Here is a 24331-nt window from a genome sequence, read left to right on the forward strand (position 1 = left end):
AGTGTGTAATGGGTAAAAATCTAGTGGCCAGGTGGCAAATGGCTATCTTAAAATGACAAGTGGCAATTAAAACAGAATGCAACATGGTGACAATACTGAAACATTTTCTCGGGTGCTGTCACAGGGCTGTTTTAGCCACTGGTTTACTCCAGGGTCCGAAGCAAGACCCACTTAACACCCAGAACATTCCTTCACCATCTAATTCTTAGTGTTAACTTTATCAATTTCATTTATGCATCCATTCTTTTCATTAAGTGATTGCAGCGCTACATGGTGTGGAGAGACTGTTGGGAGTTTTTGCCCTCTGGTTCTGAGGTCACAGTGCTTTCTGCTTGGAAATCCTCACATTTCTGAGTGTGGAGAACAAAAGAGAAACTCCTCTTCCTAGAATCATTGGCAAACTTAGCAGTTTTATAAATCTATCAACTGAAAATAGAACCTCCCGTGTAGATAGGGTTGTTTCCTTGTTTATTTTAATCAGAATTATCAAACACTGTGATATCATCACCGTCTTGACCTTGGCTGCAGAAAAATCTAGCTGGTGGGGAGTTAGTCAAGGCCTCACTGTGGCGAAAGAGAATCAGAGAAATGAGGAAGGTCAGATAATGGCAATTGTGGGTTTAAAACCTGTAAAAATTGCAAAGTTGGGGGATACTTAAATGGATATTTGCAGCACCATCCAACAAAGAATGGAATCGGCCAACCAGTGAAAAGCATCATCTTTTAGAAAAATAATTTTACTTTTATGCTACCACATGTGCCTCTTTCTTATAAAACCAGGGTCCGTCTACAAAAGCACGTTTTCTCAGAGTATAAGGGTTCCTTTTAGCACTACAAAACACGATTTCCTTCAGAGTGAAATATTTGCTAATTGAAGGCCGTTTGTCTGGAAAAGGATATGCCCATTTCTTTAATTTTCATGTCGATTATTCCCATGGATTTAAAAATTGTATTTTTTGGCTTTATTTTAAGATTTAACAGGCTTGCACCTGTAGAACTGCTGACCGCTCAAGATGTTTACAGCACTAATATACCTTTGCTCTCCTGGGAAACTAAAAGACCTGAGTAACGTGCATATGCTGTGTACTCATTAAAAGTGATCTGTTTATCGGCCCATGATAAAATATAATCGCAAGCAGCACAGTGTATGGTTTCCTCTGGGCTTTGGACACCACTCATTATGTTGTCCCCTCCATTGATTTTAAAGTTGCATTTTGAAGGAGTCTTACTTACTCCATGCATTATCTCGACACATTGATCAGGTCTGATTGAGAACCTATAAAGTTCCGAGCACATAATGGGAACCTGGCATGGTCGTCTGTTAGGATGATGCTGAGAGAAAGGAAATGAGGTTGACATGTTATAGCAATTTTATTTACAATTAACATGGCCAAAATGATTGCAGCTATTGATCCTTTTACAATTATGTATTGTTTACATTACAGGGTCTTATTGCTAAGGAAGATATTCGATAATTGTTACATTATCTAATATAAAGTTTGCTCAGCTCAGGTTTGAGGTCCAGTATAAGCTGCATTTGCATACTTCCTCTGCTTAACTGCAGTATCAACAAAGCACTTCCTATCCCTGTAACAGCAATATTAATGCAATTTAGTTCAGATAGCATATTCATGCCAAAAGACTGGCATTCTCAATCATAGAGCAGAAGGGTATCTCTGGCAGGGCAGAACTCTCAAGCTGGAACAATATTGTTTTTCCACTGGGACTGACTGCAGGGTGACTGTTCTACTTTCATTGTTCACCTACCTCGGGATCAAAATGATTTTGTATTCGCCTGACCCAAGAGAGAATAGGGAAAAGTTTGGGGAAAAAAGTGAAGCTTCTTAAACACTAAATGTTTAGCCACAGAGAGTCATTGAAGCAGAGACTATTGCACCTTTTAAGTGGAAAAAATGCAAGCATTGCTGAAGATAGTGAAGGTACAGAATCATTGGAAGAATGCAAGGTAACTGAGTTAGCTTTGGATTGCTTTAAGCTAAGATGTGACATGTAAGATGCGACAAATGAGTTCCTTCCATTCTTGAAACTACAGCAAACTCTGTTCTTCCTGGTGCAAGACACAAGAGACAGCAGATGCTGGAATCTGGAACAACAAACAATCTGCTGGAGGAACTCAGCGGGTTGAGCAGCATCTGTGAGGGGGAAAGAATTGTTTATGTTTCGGATTGAAATGTCGACAATTCCTTCCCCCACCACAGATGCTGCTCGACCCACTGAGTTCCTCCAGCAGATTGTTTGTTCTTCCTGGTGCCAATTTTTGCAAGTTTACCAGTTGTTAGTCTAAATGCAATTAAATATCATGTGCAGTCATGTGACTCACCTCCGCTCTTTTATGTGAGGTCCTGGAGTTGTCCTGTGATCAGTGAGATCCCAGACAGTAAAAAGCAGAGGTTAGGGGTGAGTGCATGTTCTTGAGGCTGACCTCTGCTGGATCAAGGAATTGAGCTGGGAAGGCATTTTAATTTTAGCAAGTTATTTCGTGAGATTCTGCTTGCATGCACGACTAAGAACCAATGCAATAACAACAGATACCATCCAGCAGTGCTGAAGTTTGAGTAAAAATCTGTTCCTCTCCCAGGATAAAAGGTATGGATAATTCATGCTATTTTAAATAGCGCAAACTGTAGGATAATATCTGGGGAAACCTTTGAGATGTTAGATACTACAGATTAATCAAGGGCTGTGAAAACACAGGTTGTTAAATGATTCCCATTCAATGTAATCAGCACAATCACATCTGAATGATTTAATCCAAACAAAACAGTATAAAGCTACAGCTTCATAATTAAAATAAACATAATTACTACATTTGGCAAAGATTGTAGACTCTGGTGATGATCTTAAGCAAGCTGAATTGATCCAAAACATCTTAAAAGCAGTGCACACAGGTATCACAAAATCTCTGTATATGTGCTTTTTTTTTCCCTCAAATCTTTTCCCTTCTAATTTTGCTGTAGTTGCAACCTCAAGTTTGGGAGTGTTTCACCAGGTGCTGGTGTGTTCCTTGAACAGCTATTCCCCAAATATAAACCAAGCTGGTATACATCATTTGGCTCCACCACCGTGGAAGCTATTAGAATTAAGCCTGATTCTGATATCAATTTACGTTTACAAATGCATGCTTCATAATACAGTGATCAAGATTAAGAATTATGGTTGTCCTTCTCCTTTCTAAGTCTGGTGATATATTGCTGTGCCCCCATTGAGAAGAACTAAATCAATACAGATGCGGTCCAAATCTCAGTCCTTCCAAACCTCATCCACAAGGTGTTTCATACTGGCTGTACATTTACAAAATGAGCCATTAATAATAGCTGTTTGTGCATTTTGTGGCCATAAAAGATTTCCTGTAACTTTATAATTTACAGCTTCTGAATGATATCAAGGTACTTTTTTCCTGTACATTCATTTAGCTGTAAATAAATTCTGTTGTCTTGTTTCATGCTGCCGCCTTGAATCAAGTCAATAAATGAGGACATGTGAACATCAGAAAAAGAATCAGGAGTCAGCTATTTGCCACCTCATGCCTGCTCTGCCACTCATTCCCAAGGTTGATCTTTTCCCTTTACCGCCTTGCACTAACCCTGTAACCCTTGATTCCTTTGATATTCAAAAATCTGTCAATCTTTGCCTTGAATATACTCAGTAGCAGAGCCTCCACAGCCCTCTTTGGTAGAGAATTCTGAAGAATCATTGCACTGTGGTAAAGAAATTTCTTCTTGTCTCAGTCCTGAATGGTCAAGCCCTTACTTTGAGACTGTGACTGCTGGTTCTAGACACCCCAACCAGAGAAAATGTCATCCCTGCATCTACCGTGTCAAAACATGGAAGAATTTTGCATGTTTCAATGAGATCACCTCTCGTTCTCCTAAATTCCATAGAGAATAAACCCAGATTGCTCATAGAGAATAAACCCAGATTGCTCAATCTTTCCTCTCTCCCCCACCACAATCCCTCACCATCTAAGGAATCATTGTATTCCCTCTGTTGTTAAGTAAATCCTTCCTTGGGTGGGGAGACCTGGCCTATATATACTGCAGGTGAGGTCGCACCAACGTCAGATATAATTGCATTTAAGAGGCCTTTACTCTTGTACTCAAATCCTCATGCAATAAAAGGCAACATTTGCCTTAAATAAAAATACAACATGCTGGAGATACTCAGCAAGGCAGTGTGGAGTTAGAAACAGAATTCATGTTTCAGGTCAATAATTTTTCATCAGAACTATTTGACTTTCTGATTGATTACTGTACCTGCATTTTAACTTTCAGTCACTTGTGCACAAGGACACCCAGGTCTTTCAAAACATCAATGTTTTTCAATCTCTCACCCATTAAAATTTTTTTTTGCTTTTCTATTTTTTGTACTTTACATTTTTTCCTATCATATTCCATGGCCTTGCTCTTTCACTTAGCTTGCATATATCCCCTATGTATCCAGCTCAAAACCCACACCTCTAATAAGCTTTGTATCATCAGCAAACTTGGACACAGTACAAGGAATCTGAGGTTGGTTGCCAGGAACGTGGGCTAGTGGAGCAGTTGAGGACAATTGCTTCACCAAAGGAGGGGTGAATCAGAAAATGTGCCAATCAGGTTCTTGATCTGGCAAAACTCGGGATCTGCAGAGCACAATGGCCATAAATTCCCTATACCTAGTTCCTTTTTAGGAATTATTTTGTGGTCTGCATAATCTGTTGAGAAGGAAATGGAAAAAGAAGTAATGTAAAGTTCCCACAGATGTGTTTCATATTGCAGAAATATGCTACATTTCTGGAATATGAAACTGTGGGAACACTGTAAATTTAAGATCAATTATGCAAGTATAATTGCGATTGAAAGCATTTATTAACATTTTAGACCATTAAATATGCATCTTCCGAACTACGGATTTTGTACCATTTCTGCCTAATTATGATATGAATTCAAAAGTAATGCTGGAAAAAGTCTCATTAACTTGAAATATAAAAGAAGGATTCTTATTCTGTGACACAGCTTTGAGTCCATCAGAACAAAAGGCAGAAACCATATGTATAAAACTTTAAATGAAGAAGTGATTTTTTTAAAAAAAAGCTTTTTTGATATTTCTGAAATCTGGCTTAGAAAACCAAAATTAAAAGGAATGACCAACTTATACATCTTGAAGTAGATTGGAGATGCAAATGATCAAGGCTTTGGACTTTTAATGGTGACTTCCATTAATCTTTGACTCAATCAGAACGGCTTGTGTAGATAAAAATGTGGTAGAAGTCAGTTTATATTCCTGATTAGAACCACTAGCTTACAATGTAAAATGAGTAGGTTTATAACATACTGCACTCCCACACAATCACAGAATATGGTACATCTTCAAATGGTGATTATTTAAAACAAAACTTCATAGTTAGTTTATCAAAATATGGGTTTAATTACCTACAGTTCAGTGCATTTATGCAAGAAAATGTTCAAACTTGTGAAAACAACCTGTGCTTTTGGTTATTTTCAGTTGGCAGAGGCATTTTGCATTGCTCCAATTTCTTACCCAGTAATAAAACATATTTGCTTTCACTAAAATCTAGTTATTTTTCTTGAGCAAGAATTTGGCATAAGAGGATGCAAGGAAGATTTACAAGGTTGTTACCAGAAATATCAACAGGGATAGACTAGTTTTTTCTCCCTCTTGAGAAAAGTAAGTTCTGGACTAATCTTGTAATGTACTTAAAATTACAAAGGGTGTTAGTAGAGTGGATGCAAGGAGAATATTTTCATATGTTGGGAGAAAATGTAACTAAAGGTCACCAAGACAGTCACCAAATAAACAGAAAGGGAACTCAGTAGTGAGAATGGAACTCACTACCAGAGGGAGTGGTTGAAGCAACAGATGCATTAAACAGAGGCTGGACAAGTTTATAAGGGAGAAGAGAATAGAGGGTTACACTAAACAGTTTGCATGAGGAAAGATGGGAGATGGCTTGAATGCGGCATGTGTGTCAGCATGGATTGGTTGGGCCAAAACATCCATTTCTGTGCTGTTTTCTTCCCCTATATAATCCTATGTAATTTTGCTGTTGTCTTTCTGTGCCAAAGTTGAGACAGTCAAGTTCTGAGGGTTTTTTTTTCCTATAATCAATTAAAAAATTAAAAAGGATCAATTTAAGATTTTGTTCTAGGTTTGTAGGCTTGTTGATATCTGTGTGTGTTAAGTCCACATGCTTTTGTGTCTGTAATTTCAGTAAAAATCAGTAAGAAAAAACTAAATATTGCTCAGGTTGAGTCACAAGTGACTTCCATTTCTAAACTTAGAACTGTTATGTAAGCTACATTTGTGTCCTGTAATTGAAATCGTCTTTTAGCATGATTCCAAGAAGCAGCTTCTTATCTCATGGAATTCATATCACCTTGGTGGAACATCTACCAAGAAAATCTACGGCATGGGAGTACTTCAATGCATGAAAATATATGTTAATGTGTCGCTGTGCTGGGGACTTGTGCCAGTTCAGTCTGAGGCCTCTGGTGGGTTTATGGGGGTTTGAGGTGGCGCCATGCACATTAAAATCACCAATTCTAGATCTTCAGCTTGGAAACAAAGCCTGGGAGTGGGGGAGTCTATTGTATCGGAGCATTGGATTGGTTATTTAAATAATAAATCAATCAAAAGAATAAATTAATAGTTGCATGACTGGTTTTATTTAAATAGTGGTTTATATGATTGAATAAAATGTCTGCCATACCTCTAACTGCTTGAAAAGATAAATTGTTTGTACCTACTGATTTCACTCTTGTACATCAGCAAGATCAAACGCATAGGATTACTTGGAGTAAAAGCAGTAGAATAGGTACATGGACAGGAAGAGCTTGGAGGGTTAAGGGCCAAACGTGGGCAACTGGGACTAGCAGGGAGGATGCTGTGGTCGGCATGGACCAGTTGGGCCAAAGGGCCTGTTTGCATGCTGTGTTACTCTATGACTCTAAACGCACTACTCTCAGAAACAAAGCTGGAGTCAAGAGATTCAGATATTTAATTAGGTTAGAACTTGACACATTCACATGGTGAGAACTAAAATAAAACTGGCTGTGTAACAATGGCTTAGATTTGCTTTAATTAGTATTCACTTGAATAAATATCCTCTTTATCAAGGATGTTCATTTGCCTGTGTTGGCAATGCTGGTAATTTATTCTTAGTGGAGACCGTAGGATATTTTTGCTGTGGTAATATCTTACATTAATTTTACTGTTTGCAAAACTGTATTTGATGTGGGTTGCTATATCAGGTCTTACTGACCAGTAGAGGCATGCAGTAAAGCTAATGTCATTCAGTGATGTAGAAGCTCAAGGCAATAAAACAATAGAGCATGGTGCAGGTTCCAGAATGGAACTGGCTAGCCATCAGTAACTACTGTTTCAGCCTAGCAACAGGAAGCCGAGTAGAATAAAAATAACCCCTTGAGGATAGTAACTTCAGGCTACAAATACCAAGCTTAAACCAGTGGATGTGTTTTGGTGATTGTTGTCTTTGGGAATTTCAGTTATGTATGATGAAAACTCTTGAGGTAAATATAGCTGATCCACCTTGGCTATTTCCTTTATTGCCAGTCTTCCTGGAGTTGGGGCAATGCCACCTTCACAATAGAAGTGTCGTGAAATGGACAACAGTATCACTACTGGTGCTAACATGGCTTGTTCAATGAATTTCTGTATTGTGTTCCTTCTTCATTTTCATGTTGGAAGGACAATGCCTCTCTAAGTCAAACACCACATTTAAACAGCCAGAGTGGTTTTCTGTCAAGTAGCCGTTTCACAGCTCATTTGCCAAATAACAATTCTGACAATGCTGCACTCCCTCAATGCTGCACAGTAGTAAGTAATTTCTCAATTGCAATTTGAACCCATGGCTTTTTGACTCTGAGGTATCAGTGCTGCCAATTTGAGCTTTGATCATGTTGGCAGATAGCTGTGGTGTCGATGTCAGGTTCCAATAGAGCATAATCTCTGTCTTCTGATAGGAAGCCAGAGATAAGCTGTAAGTGCTGTGATGTGAGTCATTACAGTATGGATGAATAATGGATTATTGTCCAAAATAAATGTTTGGATCAAAAGGCAGTGAGCAAATACCTCCCTTTTTTTTAAAATCATGAAAGATAAATCTACTGTGTTTGAGTTGCATCTGTCCAAATTGTTGGTGATTACTAGGCCTTGATTTTGAAATGATTTTAAATAAAAGCTATGGGTTCTTTTTCAGGAGGAATAGTCCAGTATTTCTTCTTTGAATTCCAACTTCTTCTATCAAGTGAATATATTTTGTTACTATGAGTTAATTTGCTTGCCAGTGTGTATGTGCTTTTTATAAGGTACCTGGCAAAAACTTAGAAAAATAGATTTTGGATGTACTTGAGTACTGTTGGTGAGTTTCTGTCTTCATGAATACTTGTAATGTATCAGAACAGAATCAGCAGGCTGTATTGCCACAGCTTTGAATTGGTGGGTTGACAGCTGCTCGTTTGGCAGACGTTGTGAAGCCCAGTGAGTTGACAGGAAGGACGCTAATGTTTCAGCAGGGCTCTGACTAAGCTAGCTGCGTTGCAGCATCTGAATGTGTTGTTCTACAGTGATAGTAATTTGAAACAGAAGTAGTTCTTGGCAGAGATCGCAGTCTGTGCTCTCCAAAGCAGGGAAGCTGGCAGATTATGCTGGAGTGCATTGTCTGAATTGTAATCGGCCAATGACTAACTGCTTCTTTAGAAAGCTTGCTTTAAAACTGATTCAAAAAATAATAAGATTTTTTTTATTTAGTGAAAACTATCATAAAGTTACAACATCATGGTGAGCGCAGAGCACCAAGGAACCAGTTGTAGGGTAAAGTTTGGTGGACCTTAGAGGAGTTGCTATTCAGCCAATACATCCAGGCCTTGGTTTTGTCTCGAGCCTTCCATGTAGTGGGGTGCAATGGAAAACTGGAATCCTTTGCCCCTATATTAACCACCTTTCATACAGACTCCAGTCCAGGCGAGCTCCTGTTATAATTTTGCTATTCCTATTTTTTTGAGCTTGAGATACAATAGTTGCATAAAGAAAGGGACAATTTCTCTTGTGGGTGTGACCAACAGAGTGGTGTAAATATAGCCAGGCTCATTCCAGGCCTCACCAGGGAAAGGACGATACTCAGCTTTTCATTTGCTATCTGCTTCAGTCACATTACAAGAACAGTCTAGACACTATTCATCTTGTCAGTTTGACATTAATTTAAACATGTTTTGTTTAATAAAGCTGCTTATATAAGTGACTATTACATACAATCCTTCTGCTTGTAATTGTATTGCTCTCCCATTATTTAAATATCACAGTGGTTCTGTATGGTGCTGAAAACTACTTTTGCACAGAGATGCTCAAACTGGGTGCCATGACACCAATATTTTATTTCTTTAACATCATTGTGAGAGAGGGATGGGTCAGTTCAGGTTAACATGCCTCAGGTTCTTGGGTTCTAGCCTAATCTGTGCACAAAAAATATTGTCAATATTGCCAATAGCTTGGTCATGCATAATTTTTTTTTATCACCAATTGAATGCCTTTATCTCCTCTGAACGTCTGACTTTGTTGCAACAATATTGCATGAAGCAGATCTGAAAACATGTCTGAAATAAAACGGAAGATGAAACACTCAGTAGGTCAGGCAAATGGGAAAGGTAGCTAACGTTTCAGGTCAGTGAACCAGCTCAGCCTTATTGCACAGAACTTCATTCTTTTACAGTGTATGTTGATTGCTTTTGTTACTGTATTGAATCTTTTTAATAACATCTCTAGGTTTAATTGCTGTATGCTACAAAACTATGATTGAATGTAGAAAATAATATACTGGATCTTCCTCTGCTATTTTAGTGTTATCAGGACCAAGAGTATCAAAGGCTTTCAGTTACTTTGTAATATTACTCCATGAAAATCTCAGTTTTCCACTGTGTACTATTTTAATAGAAGGAATAGACCAGTTAGAACTACAAAACAAGGCTTGATTAAAATCAAGCACAGAATGTCACATGGAAGTATGTTTGATCTTAAACATTGCAAATGGTAACCTCCATTCACTGAAAGTTGAAGCCATTAGTCTGGTTTCTTTTCCGAGTTGGTTCGCGCATGACATCATTTGCTTGAATCCATCGGTGAAGTCCAGGTAACCTGTGCATCTCCTTGGTTGGATATGATGGTCTATTATTACCCTCCTGTGATCTGTTTTTACTTCTGTGGTCTCCTGCCATCCCCTACCTATCTGTCTCCCTCCTCCTCCCCTCACCCTTCCCTTCCCTGACTCCCTACTCTTTTGGGAAGCCCTTGCTGTATATCACACTAGAGCACTTACACATTACCTAAAATCAATGTGTTGCATACCTAACTTTCTACTTACTCATAGGACCATTTAAAACAATCTAAATCTAATAAATGTAAAAATATCTAAAATCTGGTACTTGTAAAGATGCACATAAATAACGATTGGTTATGAGATTCATTCCAGCACTGGGAGTCCTATTTATTTATTAGGGTTCTGAAATGCAATTAAACACCATTATTGATGCAGTCTTCAACATCATTTTGCAGGGCTTTTAAAATTCTCACAAACACAACACATCAGATTTCCAACTTCCAATAAAAGGCAGCAATTTATTTCATTTTTGCCATACCTCCTACTTTGCTATCTTCAAAGCAGACTCTTTCACTTTGTCTCCATTGTGACATTGTAACAGAGAGATTCCCTAGTGGCAAATGATTCCAGGTGAGGTGTATTATCCAAACCACATTTGATATCAAGCATTTTCTTTTTAAATGGCCCACCAGGCATTGCTTTTATTTTGAAGCCCTGCCCAACAAAGTCAGACTACAAATGGAAGGAACACAAAGTGTCATTGGTCATGTGCTAAGCAAAAGTTATGCTAGCAGCTGGACATCTGCACAACACAGCTGCATAGGGGTCACCAGACTGCAAAGAGGGATTGGTTTGTAAGGAAACCACTGAAATGTGTGGTGTTCTAAATTGGGCTGAGCATACCAGTATGTGCCCAGGTTTCTGTAATCCTTTCTGTGGACATTGCATTTAAGCATTTTACATGTATTTATACCTATAAAAGGCAAAGTGCATTCTTTTCTTTTTTGTCCCCCTGTATTAATGGATTTAAATGCAAAGCATTTCAATGAATCAGATACTCAAATGCAAAAGGGGGTGTTTTCTCCCTTATAACTTCTGACTGGTAAGCCGGAAACTTCGTGGGTGATTTTTTTTTTGGGAGTAAAATAAGACTGATGTAAGTCAAGGTTCTTTATTTTATTTCAGAAGATATTTGGTAATTTTCCTCTGTAGATATTAATAAACAACAGTAGTGTCACTGGAAGATGCCAGAGGAGAAAAGGTGGTGGGTCAGCAGAGTGGGCTAACAGTTTAGCCATCACTAGGAACAAAGATTCAACAACCAATTCAAGCTCGAGCAACAAACTGTCTGCTGGAGGCACTCCGAAGGTCGAGCAGCATCTCTGGGAGGAAAGAAATTGTCGACATTTCGATTCGAAACCCTGCCGAAAGGTTGACAGTTCCTCCCCCTCCCCACCCCCCCCCCCCCCCACAGATGCTGCTCGACTCAGAGTTCCTCCAGCAGATTGCTTGTTGCTCCAGATTCCAGCATCTGCAGTCTCTTGTCTCCAGTTCAAGCTTGAGCCTCATTTTAAACTTGACCAGGAGACTAAGTGCTCTGACTGGGCAGCTTGTGATTCAAGGCAGCTGTGCTACCAGGCAGTTCAGATGTTGCACAGGGCCACAGGTAAGCCTTTGGAGCAAAGAGGAACACTGCTGCTCGACAGTGTTTCACAACAATGTATCCCAGAAGCTTTCCTGGGCTCTCTTGGAAAAAGCAGCAATGTTCCACTTGAGGTCTGCTGGTAAGGCTGCTCGAAAGAGAAAAAGTGGTGGGAATCAGCTATTGAGGTTGAAGGAACAATCCCAATATTCCCTTGCTGAATGGGTGGGTCTTCTGGAAAGAATTGCAATCAAAACAGGAGTTCAGAGCAGAGGAAGTCTAAGCTTTCCTTGTGGGCTTGTGGGACCTGGAGAAGCACCCATTCTCTGTATGGTTCCACTTTGAAAGTTTGAAGAAAACATCTTCCTATTGTCACAGCAAGTCAGCCTGTGCTAATATTTGGAGTGTTCTGCATCCCTTCTTATTGCAGCTCATACAGTCCTTTGTGTTCTCACTCTCCAACTACCCTCATTTCAAAGTCCAAGTCAAATTTCTTGCCATATGCACAAGTACAAGTATGCACAGGTGCAATGATAAATTTACTTGCAGGTACATAGCATCTGATACACAGAATTCACAAGAAAACAAATAAAACATAAATTATACATAAGTTTTACGAGAGAGAGCACAATTAGAACAAAAAAAACAAAGCCTATTGTAGTGCAAAGTGGTCATGGTGTTGCTATGTTCAAGAACCAAATGGTTGAAGGGAAGTAGCTGTTCTTGAACCTGGTAGTGTGGAACTTCAGGCTTCTGTACCTCCTGCCTGATGGTAGCTACAAGAATATGGCATGGCCTGGATGGTAGAGATCTTTGATGATAGATGCTACCTTCCTGAGGAGGTGCCGATGGTGGGGAGGGAAGTGCCGGTGATGTATTGGGCCAAGTCCACTACCCTCTGCAGCTACTTGTGTTTCTGTACATTCGAATTACCGTACCAGACCATGATGCAACCAGTCAGGATACTTTCAACAGTACATCTATGGAAGTTTGTTAGAGTGTTCACTGACATGCCAAACCTCCTTAACGTTCTAAAAGTGTAAAGACACTGGTGTGCTTTCCTTGTGATTGCATTTATGTGCTGGGTCCTTCTTTCATAGCTTATAAGAACAAAGGACCATGTTTTCACTCCCTGTCAGCCTCCATTAATCTATTGACCAGATTGCCACATTTAAAGCTTATTCCCAGGGCAACCCTGAACCTCGCATTATCTGAGATATTCTTTTTGTCCTATCCCTGCCTTACCCACTCTCACTAGAACTTGGTACTAACTTATTTTCTTTGACCTGAAATGTTAAATCTGTTTTGCCTTACACAGATGCTGCCTGACCCGCTGACTGTTTCCAACATTTTCTGTTTTTATTTCAGATTTCTAACATCTGCAGTTTTTTGATCTTCACTTTTCACAGATGATATTTTCATAGTTGAAGTAACAAGAGAATCAAAATGGTTTTTGAGGGATTTGAGCACTTCAATCCATATGTAACTCATAATCATCAAACCAGATGTTTGTCCAGTTATTTCTTTAACTCTAAACTCCTTTAGAGTTAATTGCTTTTGATGGAGATTCATATCATCTACACTATGTGGAGAATATTCATACCTATAAAGTTGCTTGAACTTTGTAAATTCACAGAGGTTTTCTGTATTCATGTTACTAATCAGATAACTTGGTTATATTTATATAATCTATGTCTTGCAGCTTTTCCAAGAGTTCTGTTTTGTGCACCTCTTCTCCCAGTCCTGTAAATTTTTGTTTGATAAATTGGCCATAAAGTCCTGGGAAAATTTATGTCGTTCTTCTCAGAATGAATATTAGCCCAAAGATGTTCTTTGAAGTGGGGCACTCAAAGTTATTTCCAGTACTCCAGATCTGCATAAAGTTAAAATAACTTGTTTTGACTTGTAATCAAATGCCCTTGAGATACATCCCAATACTTGATTACCTTGTTCGTAACAGCTTTCCACTGACTGGAAACATCCAGTGAATCATCAATAATCACACCCAAGTGCTTTTCTTTTCCACCTTTGTTAATGGACATCCTTTCATTTGGCATACTTGGCATATGTTTCCTGTTGCAGTATGCATTACCCTTCATTTATATATCTGCATTAAAATCTATCCGCTATTGCTTAGCCTATTTGCTTAATTGTTTAGATCCCTTTGAATGCATTTGAAATTGCTTATATTCATCACCTGACCAAATTAGTAGCTTGTGCTGAGCCAATCTTATAATTTTATTAAAAGTGCCTTGCTTCATATTATTTATGAATATGGAGAACAGTGAAGCTGAATGACTGCAAGCAAACTTCAATCATCAACAACCTCCACCTAGACCTTTTTTTCCATTTATCATCACATCCTGTTTTCTCTTGCCAAGCCAATTTTTAATCCAACTAACTATTTCATCATTAATTCTGTGTCATGACTCCTGAAAATTCTCACCCACTGAAAGTCATAAGATCTTTCCTGTGAAAGAAAATGTGTGCAGATTTTGTTGTTTCTCCAACTGTGGTCCACTGACTTTTTTTTTAAAAATTCCTTTCCCAAAGAAAATGAGTTGCCTAATGCACTTAGAAAACCGAAGAAGAGGCAAATTAAGGACTTGGCCTAATATTTCTTAGGATGCCAATTTTTATTTATTTACGTAGCTTCTTCATGACAGCAGCTATAAAAATATTCTAGAGAAAAATATTACTGAGAAAAATCCAAACCTCTTGGATGCAGTGAGAGTTATGTATGGAATATTCCTTTGGAGAGTACTGAGTGACTGTGACTTTGTGCATGGCCAGATGCTTGGGAGAGTGGCTGGTGTGAGCGGATGGCAGTATGTAATAGGAATTTAACAAATGGTGTAGGTCGGTAGAGTGCAGCAACACTAAGTGACATCAAACAGAAGGGTTATAAACACAGGTGGTAACCTGGAATTTTTCATTTAAACACAAATGAATAAAAAGACTGGAGATCAAAGCTGTTTTTGTGGTACTGTGACATTGAAAACCCTAACTTTCTCCTCCAACTTCAAAACACACACATTATATTCATCTAATTTGTGAATATAGAGTACGCTAATATTTAATAAATTACTGTACCTTTTTCCTGTGGAACTTGGAGTGATTCCAGTCCCAAGATTTGTAACCAGGCAGTTACATTCCCTTTCCTTTGAAACCCAATTGTATCCAGATCAGCAAGACTAGTGTTGGCACTTCAAAACTCTACCCAGTCACCAATTCTTACCTGTGGAGGCAGGGAGGGTAGTGAGGTCTCTGCTGTCAAAGACGCTACCTGTGACTGCAGCAGGAATGTGACTGATAGAGTGAGTCTTCTGTACTGGAAGAGTTGATAAGATGGTGGAACTGTGCACTTCATTCCAGAGTAATTACTGGATTAAATGTGGCATCACCTTGATGGAACTTTGGAATATTGTACAAGACCAATAAACCAATTCCTCTTTTAAATAAATATTCTGAGGAAACATTTATTGTATTCTTTCATAGCACATGAGCATTGTTGGCAAGGACATCATCTTTTACCTATCACTTATTGGCCTTGAAGAAATATCATAGAAACATAGAAAAACTACAGTACAATTCAGGCCCTTCAGCCCACAAAGCTGTGCCGAACATGTCCCTACCCTAGAAATTACTGGGCTTACCCATAGCCCTCTATTTTTCTCAGCTCCATGTACCTATCCAACAGTCTCTTAAAAGACCCTATCGTATCCGCTCAGCTCTTTTCAATGTTTTTATTTTATTTATTGAACAAAAACGGTATTGATGAACACTTTAAGTATTGTCAAGAGTTAGAAGCATGTTTGCCTGGCAATCATTATTTCAACATAGATAAAAGCAAGTTGATTTTCCATTCCATTGCTTTGGATAGAGCAGTGTGGTGTGATGGAATTTATCTTTTGGTTTTCTCTGTCTGTTTCTGAACAATAATATATCATTTTAAAATATCAAAACAATATTTTAAATTGAAATTATAATATTACTTCCTTCAAGAGGCTCTTGGTTGATACTTCAATTTTCCTTCAAGTTCTATTGATATAATTTTTTTTTGATTTTGACTAGATTTCACAGGTGATTTTTCTCCTGATATCTGCATGGTAACTTTAGACAGTGAATTGCTCACTGATGAATTAAGAGCTTCTATTCTTAAAACTCATTTGTTTCTTAATTCTTGTATTTTTTTTGTCTTAACTTTTGAAGTATATTATTTTGCTTAGAAGCAGGAAGGTGTATCTGCAAAGATTTAGTATCCACATGTAAAATGTTTGTTTGCTTTTGTACAGGTTTACAAGTCAGTTCCTCTTCCTTAATATCATTACCTTCAGGGAAAAAATGTAAGACAGAGAGGATTCAGTTTGTGCATTTTTGTTTCAGCCAATGTGATGCTAATACTACTTGTGGGTGTGATTCAATTTCCATAATCCATATCTGATTAAGCACAAGGCACAGGCACAGAAAATATTGAGAAGATGCATCTAAACTGTAAATCAGCTCAGTCTAATTGAATGGCCCAAAACATGACCCAAGATTTACCCCATACTGCAGCTTTTAAAATGTGACCCCTTCAAGTTGTGAACTATTCTATTTGAGACTATTTCTTCTCTTGACATTTTTACTGCTTTTTGAACATTTTCCAGAACCTACTCTGTCATCACATCTTTAGAAGGGAGAGGGTGTGGAAGTCTTAGTGATCCTAGCTGTAGTTTTTAAAGATCTCAAAGCTGAATGGCTTAAGTTTCTATAATATTAGTGTTTTTGAGCCTGGAATCACATTTACAGCTGAATATAGCCAGATATTTAAAAGTTGTGTTGTGAGTGCAAAATGAGCAACAAAATTGCATATCATTATTAATAGGTAATTCCAAGTATTCAGTACCTAATGGTTGTGAGATAGCAGGAAAGAAGCATAATTGCATAGTGCAACTCAGTGTGCACTATCTGGAATGCATTTAAAGACTTCAAACAAAAACCATTGAAAGGTCTTTATTGTTATCCTTTTTTTTGTAACAAACAAGGGTGTTTTGAAGCCATTGCCTCTACATGAATAGCATTTGCTGATTTCATTTCTGCCTCATGATGCCTAACACAATAGGGTTACACAAAAAAAAACTTTTATACAGTTGAACCGATATTGACTATTGGCATTTTTGTGAGGAAGCAGTCATTAATCACAATTATATGAAAATCTATCATTTTAAGCGATGTGGTCATCCTCTAAGCGCGTTGGCAGCAGATTGGAGAAAATGGTTGATAGCACATTATTAAACAGTCAAGCAGTACATCCTGTTGTCAGTACTTTTAGTACCTGACTACTAAAAGTGCCGATGTAAGGTATTAGTCTGAGAAATGAAAGCAAAAAATGCTGAAAATATTCAGCAGATCAGGCAGAATCTGCATAGAGACAAACAAGGTTAATGTATCATGTCACTGCTTTCTCCTCCAGCTCTGATTAAACTGGTTTTAAGCAAGTACAGAGGCAGGAAGAAAATGTTTGCTGGGCTTGGGGAGGATCTGTGAAGGGGTGCAAATTTGGCTTCCACTCCACTGTGATTGGTGGGACCCTCCACTCTGTACCACTTCCCACTGATTGCACTCTGTCTTGCTCTTGTCAGAACCACAACAGGCTCACCCACCCCACCACCCCATCCTCATTTGCCACCACACCAATCTGCACATTCAATAGATGGTCCTCTCCCATTTCTGATTCTATAATTTCCATTCATCGAGATGCATCAAGCACATCTTCCTCTATACTCCCCTTTCAATATTCCAAAGGATCCACTGCTCCATGGCATCCTAATTCACTTCTCACTCCCATTCCCATTTTCAAATACCTCTCCACACAATTGCTCCTTTATCTTCACCCTCTCAACCGCCCAGGATTCCAGACATTGATTTTAGGTGAAAAAATATTTCACTTGTACCGCTTTCAATTTAATGCACTGTATTTGCTGCTCATGACACAGCCTTCACTAAACCAGGGAGACCTGAGTAGATTTGGTGACTACTTGCACAATCTTCTTCAGTCCACAAGGTTGACATAAAGCTTCTGCTCACCTGTTGTTTTAATTCAGTACACTGCTCCTATCTTCACTATTCCTGCACTGTCTTCAGTTTCCTGCATTTTACAACAAAGATTCTTACATTCCATTAGAGAGTCATTGTGTCATACAGCACGGAAACAGGCCCTTTGGCCCAAATCATCCATCCAACCAAGATGTCTATCTGAGCTCATCCTATTTGCCTGCATTTGGCCGATGTTCCTCTAAATCTTTTCTATCCATGTACCTGTACCTGTCTACCTTCTGTATTGATCAGCTCATTTAAAATGTCATCACACACATCCTACTTCAAAGCAATCCTGGTTCAGCTACATTGGGTCCTGGTACCCCATCACCTCGGATTTAAAATGCTTATTCTCTTCAAATCCTGTTTTGGCCTCAGTCCATCCTGTCTATTAATTTGCTTCTAGGTTGTGGGTGCACTGACGAGGACAGCATATAATGTATTGTATCTCCGTAGTGTCCTACAGCATTACAACCCCCACCCCAATTCTCTTGCCCCCACCTAAAGCACCCTCACACCTATACCACTAAGCTTCCTGTTCTCCTGACCCATGGGTCATGTATATCTTTCCCTCCTTCTGTTCCATCATTAAAAGCAGCTTCTAAAGATCTCTGCTCTGGGCAGTCCTTCCTATCTTTTGCTTGCCTCATTCACATAAAGACCTTCCTTAAAACTGAACTCTTTGACCATATTTTGAGTTGTACATTTTTTTTAATGTCTATTGACTCATTGTCCATTTTATTTCCTTCAGCCTCTCTGAAACTCTGTAGGATTTCCCCACTTTGCTTCAGATTAACACTGTAGCCAAACCTCTTCAATGGCATTTCTACATCTGAAATGGGTGCAGAAATATAAATATTTATGTCTTTACACTCAGACTTTCTCCAATGCCACTGATTATTATTCAGGAAAAATTATCTCCAATGTACCTGTTGCATTGATCCCTAAACGTCTGTATTACCAGTTTCTGGTTTAAAGGATAAACTTTGTTGTCAAAGTAAGTTCTATTGGTTTTACAGGTTGCAGAAGACTATTGGTATTTTATTGTTGCAAATGACATTATGGTAATGTGCTAACTCCTCTCTGCTCATATTTCCATGATCTACTTTAATTAGACATAGCAAAAGACAAACAACTTGAAGCCCCTTTGTCAACTGTTGAATTAATTTGGTTGACCAGCTCTTGAATTACAAGCAATTGTTTCCAACCACAAAATAGGGATTTGCCCCTTCCCTACCACTCCCTTCTACTTGCACCCTTGATCATGCACCTGCTCCCTACCATCTGGTAGCGAAGAAAAAGTGCACAAACTAACCAGCTCCATTCTCCTAATCTCACACAGCACAGTTGTTTCCTCCTTCCAGCACCTACTGTTTGGTATTACAGTGCCATCTTTTAACTGGCTCTCATCAAGGCACACTGCAGGAATGCATGAATGTTGCCATCCCAGCATGGCATAGCAACATGAAATCTTTAAACACACCCGCTAATAGCTAGTGGGTAAATTCAAACTTTGCCACATTTCATTAGAAGACAACATTTTAAAAACCTTGCACTTTAAGCTTTATGTTCCTGGGTGACAATATCTCTGAGGATCTGTCTGAGGCCCAACACATTGATGCAGTCACGAAGAAGGCATGCCAATGACTCTACTTTGTTAGGAATTTGAGGAGATTTGGTATGTCACCAAAGACTCTTGCAAATTTCCTTAGATGTACGGTGGCAAGCTTTTTGACTGGTTGTATCACAGCCTAGTCTGGAGCCTCCAATGCACAGGATTGCAAGAGGCTTCAGAGGGTTGTAGACTCAGCCAGCTCCATTATGGGTGCAACCCTTCCCACCCTCGAGGACATCTTCAAGAGGTGGTGCCTCAAAAAGGCAGCATCCATCATTAAGGACCCTCACCATCCGGGATATGCCCTCTTTTCATTACTACCATCAGGGAGGAGGTACAGGAACCTAAAGACCTACACTCAAGGATTCAGGAACAGCTTCTTCCCCTCCGCCATCAGACTTCTGAACAGTCCATGAACTCGTGAACACTACCTCATTGTTCCTTTGCACTATTTATTTATTTTTGTGACTTATTGTAATTTTATGTCTTTGCACTGTACTGCTGCTGTAAAACAACAAATTTCACGTCATACAAGACAGTGATAATAAACCTGATTACTGATTCCTTTAACAGCAAAATAGAAATACGTAAATATCTGCTGGGTGTCTTGTGAGACTTCCCTGTCACACTCTGATTTCTACATTGAACAGTCTTAATGTGTCTAAAGTTGGTTGGGAAATCTCCTTGACTCGGAAACTGCCAGTTTTGATGCCAGTTTCAGCCAGGTTTGAAATGTGGAGTTCACTCACTAGCTCAGGAATGGTATGGGGTAGCTTGGCCTCTCACCCAAACAAGGGGAAAAGCGTGTGCATGTTAGTTATGGAGATGTTTGGACATAATGTTGTCCAGAGTCAAATACGCAGCCAGTAGTCTCGGTGCAGAATCCTGTGAAAAATGAGCACTTAAGTGAGGCACTTGCTGCTGCCACTGTCACCGGAACACACTGTAAGGGGACACAACACAGTGGGAGAGAATCAACTAGAAAACTGGAGGAAATTCCAAAGCTGGGTTGAAAAAAATCTCGTACAAGCATCACAACAAACTAATCTATTTCAGAAAGCATTTAATCTTATCAGATTCAAATTGGATAATGTCACGTCAATGCTGCCTTTTGTACCAACAGCACGACACTATCTCAGAATTCATAGTGTTGAGGTAGTGACATTACTGGGAAGTGTGAGCTTTCTAGTCATTGATTGGATTCTGGTCATTTCTCAGATTCAGATTAGTTTATTGTCATACACACCAGGGTGCAATGAAATTCCTTGTTCATGTGAAGCTCACAGAGTAAACAGTATACATGGTAATAATAAATACAACGACAAGCGCAAAACAGCAGAATAGTGCAAAGATTGAAATCTAACTTTCAAAAATGAAAACATTAACTTAAAGAAGTATTCAGACAGCCTGCTTTAATATTTCTAATGTCCGGGCAGAGCCAACAACCACATTGCTTTTAGTGAGTAGAAATTTCAGCAGCAGAGTTTTTTTGATGTGCGTATTTTAGAGCAATCAAGCAGAGATCTGCTTTGCCCGGTTGGAAAGCACAGGTTGTGCTACTCTCTAATATTATATGGCTAGGTGCAGTATAACTGGAGCATGAAATACGAGGAGCAAATTTTTTTTTTGTTGTGCACCACAGCTTCAGCACTGCTACGTGGAACCATATGTGTCATTAAACCGTGACCACTGGAGGCGCTGCATGAAGCTGGCAGCAGATCAGTGCTTCCTCGTTTTATTTCTGACTTTAAGAAGTCTGTAAAGATAAATCAGTTTAACTTTGCAGAGAAAGAAAGAATTCAGGCCCTTAATGAAAACCTCATGTTGAAGTGGGCAGCCAGTAATGCTTCATTTTGTGTAGTCCGTAAAAGTCCATCCGTGTTTTGGCTCAGCCTATCGTATTGTTCTTTCACACCTGCAACCTCAGTAGATTTCCTGAGGCTCGCAAAGAACAACGGGAACCTGCTGAAGCATCCACCAGACCAGTGGATGCTACATGCTTGACCCCTGTCCATATGGAAATAAAACTGATTGCAGGCCGTGCTCCCGCTGTGCATTGCTGAGCTGTGAGTGAGCAAAGATGATGCATGGAATTTATAGTAGGGGTCAGCTGCAACAGAAAATCTGCGTCGTTTTGGGGGAGGAAGCAGGCAAGAGAATTATCCTCACAATTATCCTCACAGTTTGAAGCTCCTTGGTCCAAGTACAAAAGCTATTCTAGTAAAAATAATTGTCACTCAGAAATGTTGAGGAATTTTTTTCCATTGCTCTCTTATTAAAAATTTCAACCCCCACACCCCACCCCAAGAGAATAAGTCATTGCAGTTTCAGTTACATATTTTGTCATATAATGACAGGGCAGAGTTGAAATATTGGGGAATGTTACGCAGACTAAATTCCTGTGTTTGACAGCTTTGTAAGACTTGCTGAGCTTCTGAGATTTTGGCTGGTTTACTGTGAAGATTGAACTTTTGTGACATTTCACCTTTTGAATTTCACAGTGAAGAGGACTGGTTTGATCACTGAGGCAACGACAGACTTCTGATCACATTGTTATACTCAGCCTTGCATTTGGTCAACAGAACTGCCTTATGAAACAGCCCATTGCATGACCATAGAACATGGCCTGCAGGGAGTGCAGGCATCACTATTGCACATGATGCAAGTTAAGAATTCTGCCCACTTGCCTCATGATCACAATATCTTGCCTAGAATTCCAGCACTTCTTTTACATTCCCTCACTTTATTCAGTGCATCACTTTGACAAGGAAGCAGTAACTCAGATTTAATACAGTAGATATAATGGGGTAAATTGAAAGAAATGTTCATACTGCGGGCTATTAAAGTAAGGGATATGTTACCAGAAATGGGCTAAGTTGGACTCATGGCAGCATTCTAGGTGAACACTTGAAGAAAGTAATTAAAAGTTAGGGGAAAAAATATTGGGAAGTAAGATTAGATTTGTTGACTCTAAAATGGAGGCAACACCAACACAGTAGGTTGAATAGCATGGAATTAGATTTCTGACTTGCGTGATTCATTGTGGTAGATAAAGTCTCGCTAAAACAATTGAGTGAATATACAAACCCTGTTTAAAGTCACACACCTAAAATTTTTCTGAATTTAACGCTGCTAATTTTAAGAACTGTTTGGAAAATGCATTGCAATGTCAGTTTATTCTAAAGATATTTCATAGCTTTTGACTTATTTTAGCACAATGCTTGGAGCCAGTCATGGGATATAGATGACATCATAGTGTGAACATGCAATTTACATCCATTCTGAAGTTTTTCCATTTCTATAGGCAATTTCAAGTAATTTCTGGTGCAGGTTGAGTTGTTCCTTTCAAGGATTCTCTCTCTAGATTCAGAGAAAAGGGAAAGATTTTATCCTTAATTATTTTTGGTTTAGAATCGGAAAATATGGAGTTGATTTGATGAGCCTCTGCCAGTGCCTCCATCCTGTATTATAGTACCAATCTGTGTTACGTGCTCAAGTTCTGGAGTTGGACCTCAACCTATTATGCTTTGTCTCCATGGTCAGAAGGGAAACGACAGACACCTAGAAGAAAGCAATAATTGAAAAAAGTGAATCATAGAAGTAAATGATTCACTGCATGACAAAACAGTGAGAAAAAGTCTTTTGTTGTTTGGCAAGAGAGAAAAGCTGTAACATTTTCATTATCATGTTGGCTTTTAATATATGAGAAAAGGAACTTAATGTTAAAATGGGCAATGCCATGGTTGTATTGTTAATTTAGAAAAATCCTGCTGTCCATGTTACTGCATTCCTATATGTGTTGTATGATACAACCTTCTAAATGCAAACCTAAAAGATGCCAGAATGGGACTCATTGTAATCAGTAAAGGATTCTGGGCATTAGTAAGATGCACCCTGATGAAAAAGAGTGCTTTAATGAATTAGAGTCGTAATGGAGTGGATTGCATTATCACAATAAATTATCACAATAAATTAACAGCATCACTGCACATTTAACCATATGTCTTGAGAAAAAAATCTGTGATTCTAAATGACGCTGAAGGAAACCTACTTTAATAGCTTATTTTGGTCAACTAGCTAAGGAAAGTAAATTGACACTAAGAATCATTCTGTGAAGGATTTTGGGAAGCTGTGCAATGTTTCTTCAGCAGAAAGTTAAAAGCATTAATCTTCCAGGAATCTGGGGTTCTCCATAATCCAGTTGACTTTTTTTTATTATTTTCTGTTGAAATTCAGCTTCCTTTTTGTGGCAACCATCTTGTTGTAGGCCAGTTCCAAAAGAACAAGTGCGGTCAATCATTGAGTCAGTGTTGTCAGGATAGATACCACAATCTATCACCATAAAAAAAACATTGACAATATTTAGCCCTTGAGAAAACACCAGTGTTTTATTTCGCATTTTCTCAAAGACTAGCATGTGATTCAGTGGTACCTATTGATACTGTTCAAACTCCAGTTTTGCATGGCACTGACAGTACAATGGGGAATAAAATATTAGATCTGTCAGATAACCGTGCACTACAGCACTCTGTGGTTTAACAATACAGCCACTTGACCTATACACAGAAGTTTTAATGGTTCATTTCTAATGGATTAGTCTTTTTAGCATTTGGCTGTGTTTCAAAAGTCAGACGATCAGTCTAAATATCTCGCCAGAATAAGCGGTTGATTGAACATCTACAGTTGGGGACAGTCTAAGGTGACAGCGGAGCAATTCTTTATGTCCCACACACAGGGTATGATATTACAGATTGCAAGTTCTCATTGGAACTAAGCAACATAATTTTGTAATAAAAATGAGAGCAAAGCCAACAGAGGGGCTTTACGACCATCCCTAACTACAGGAGAGCAGGCTGCAAACCTG

General features: G+C 38.8%; 1 protein-coding gene across 1 annotated transcript in view; it reads left to right on the forward strand.

Moving 5' to 3' along the window:
• zfhx3b (zinc finger homeobox 3b) overlaps nt 1-24331 on the forward strand; it is a 375747-nt gene that overhangs the window by 176384 nt on the left and 175032 nt on the right. The gene's annotated exons all lie outside the window — the stretch shown is intronic.

This window comes from Pristis pectinata, chromosome 13, assembly GCF_009764475.1.
Source record: "Pristis pectinata isolate sPriPec2 chromosome 13, sPriPec2.1.pri, whole genome shotgun sequence".
NCBI classification, from domain to species: domain Eukaryota; kingdom Metazoa; phylum Chordata; class Chondrichthyes; order Rhinopristiformes; family Pristidae; genus Pristis; species Pristis pectinata.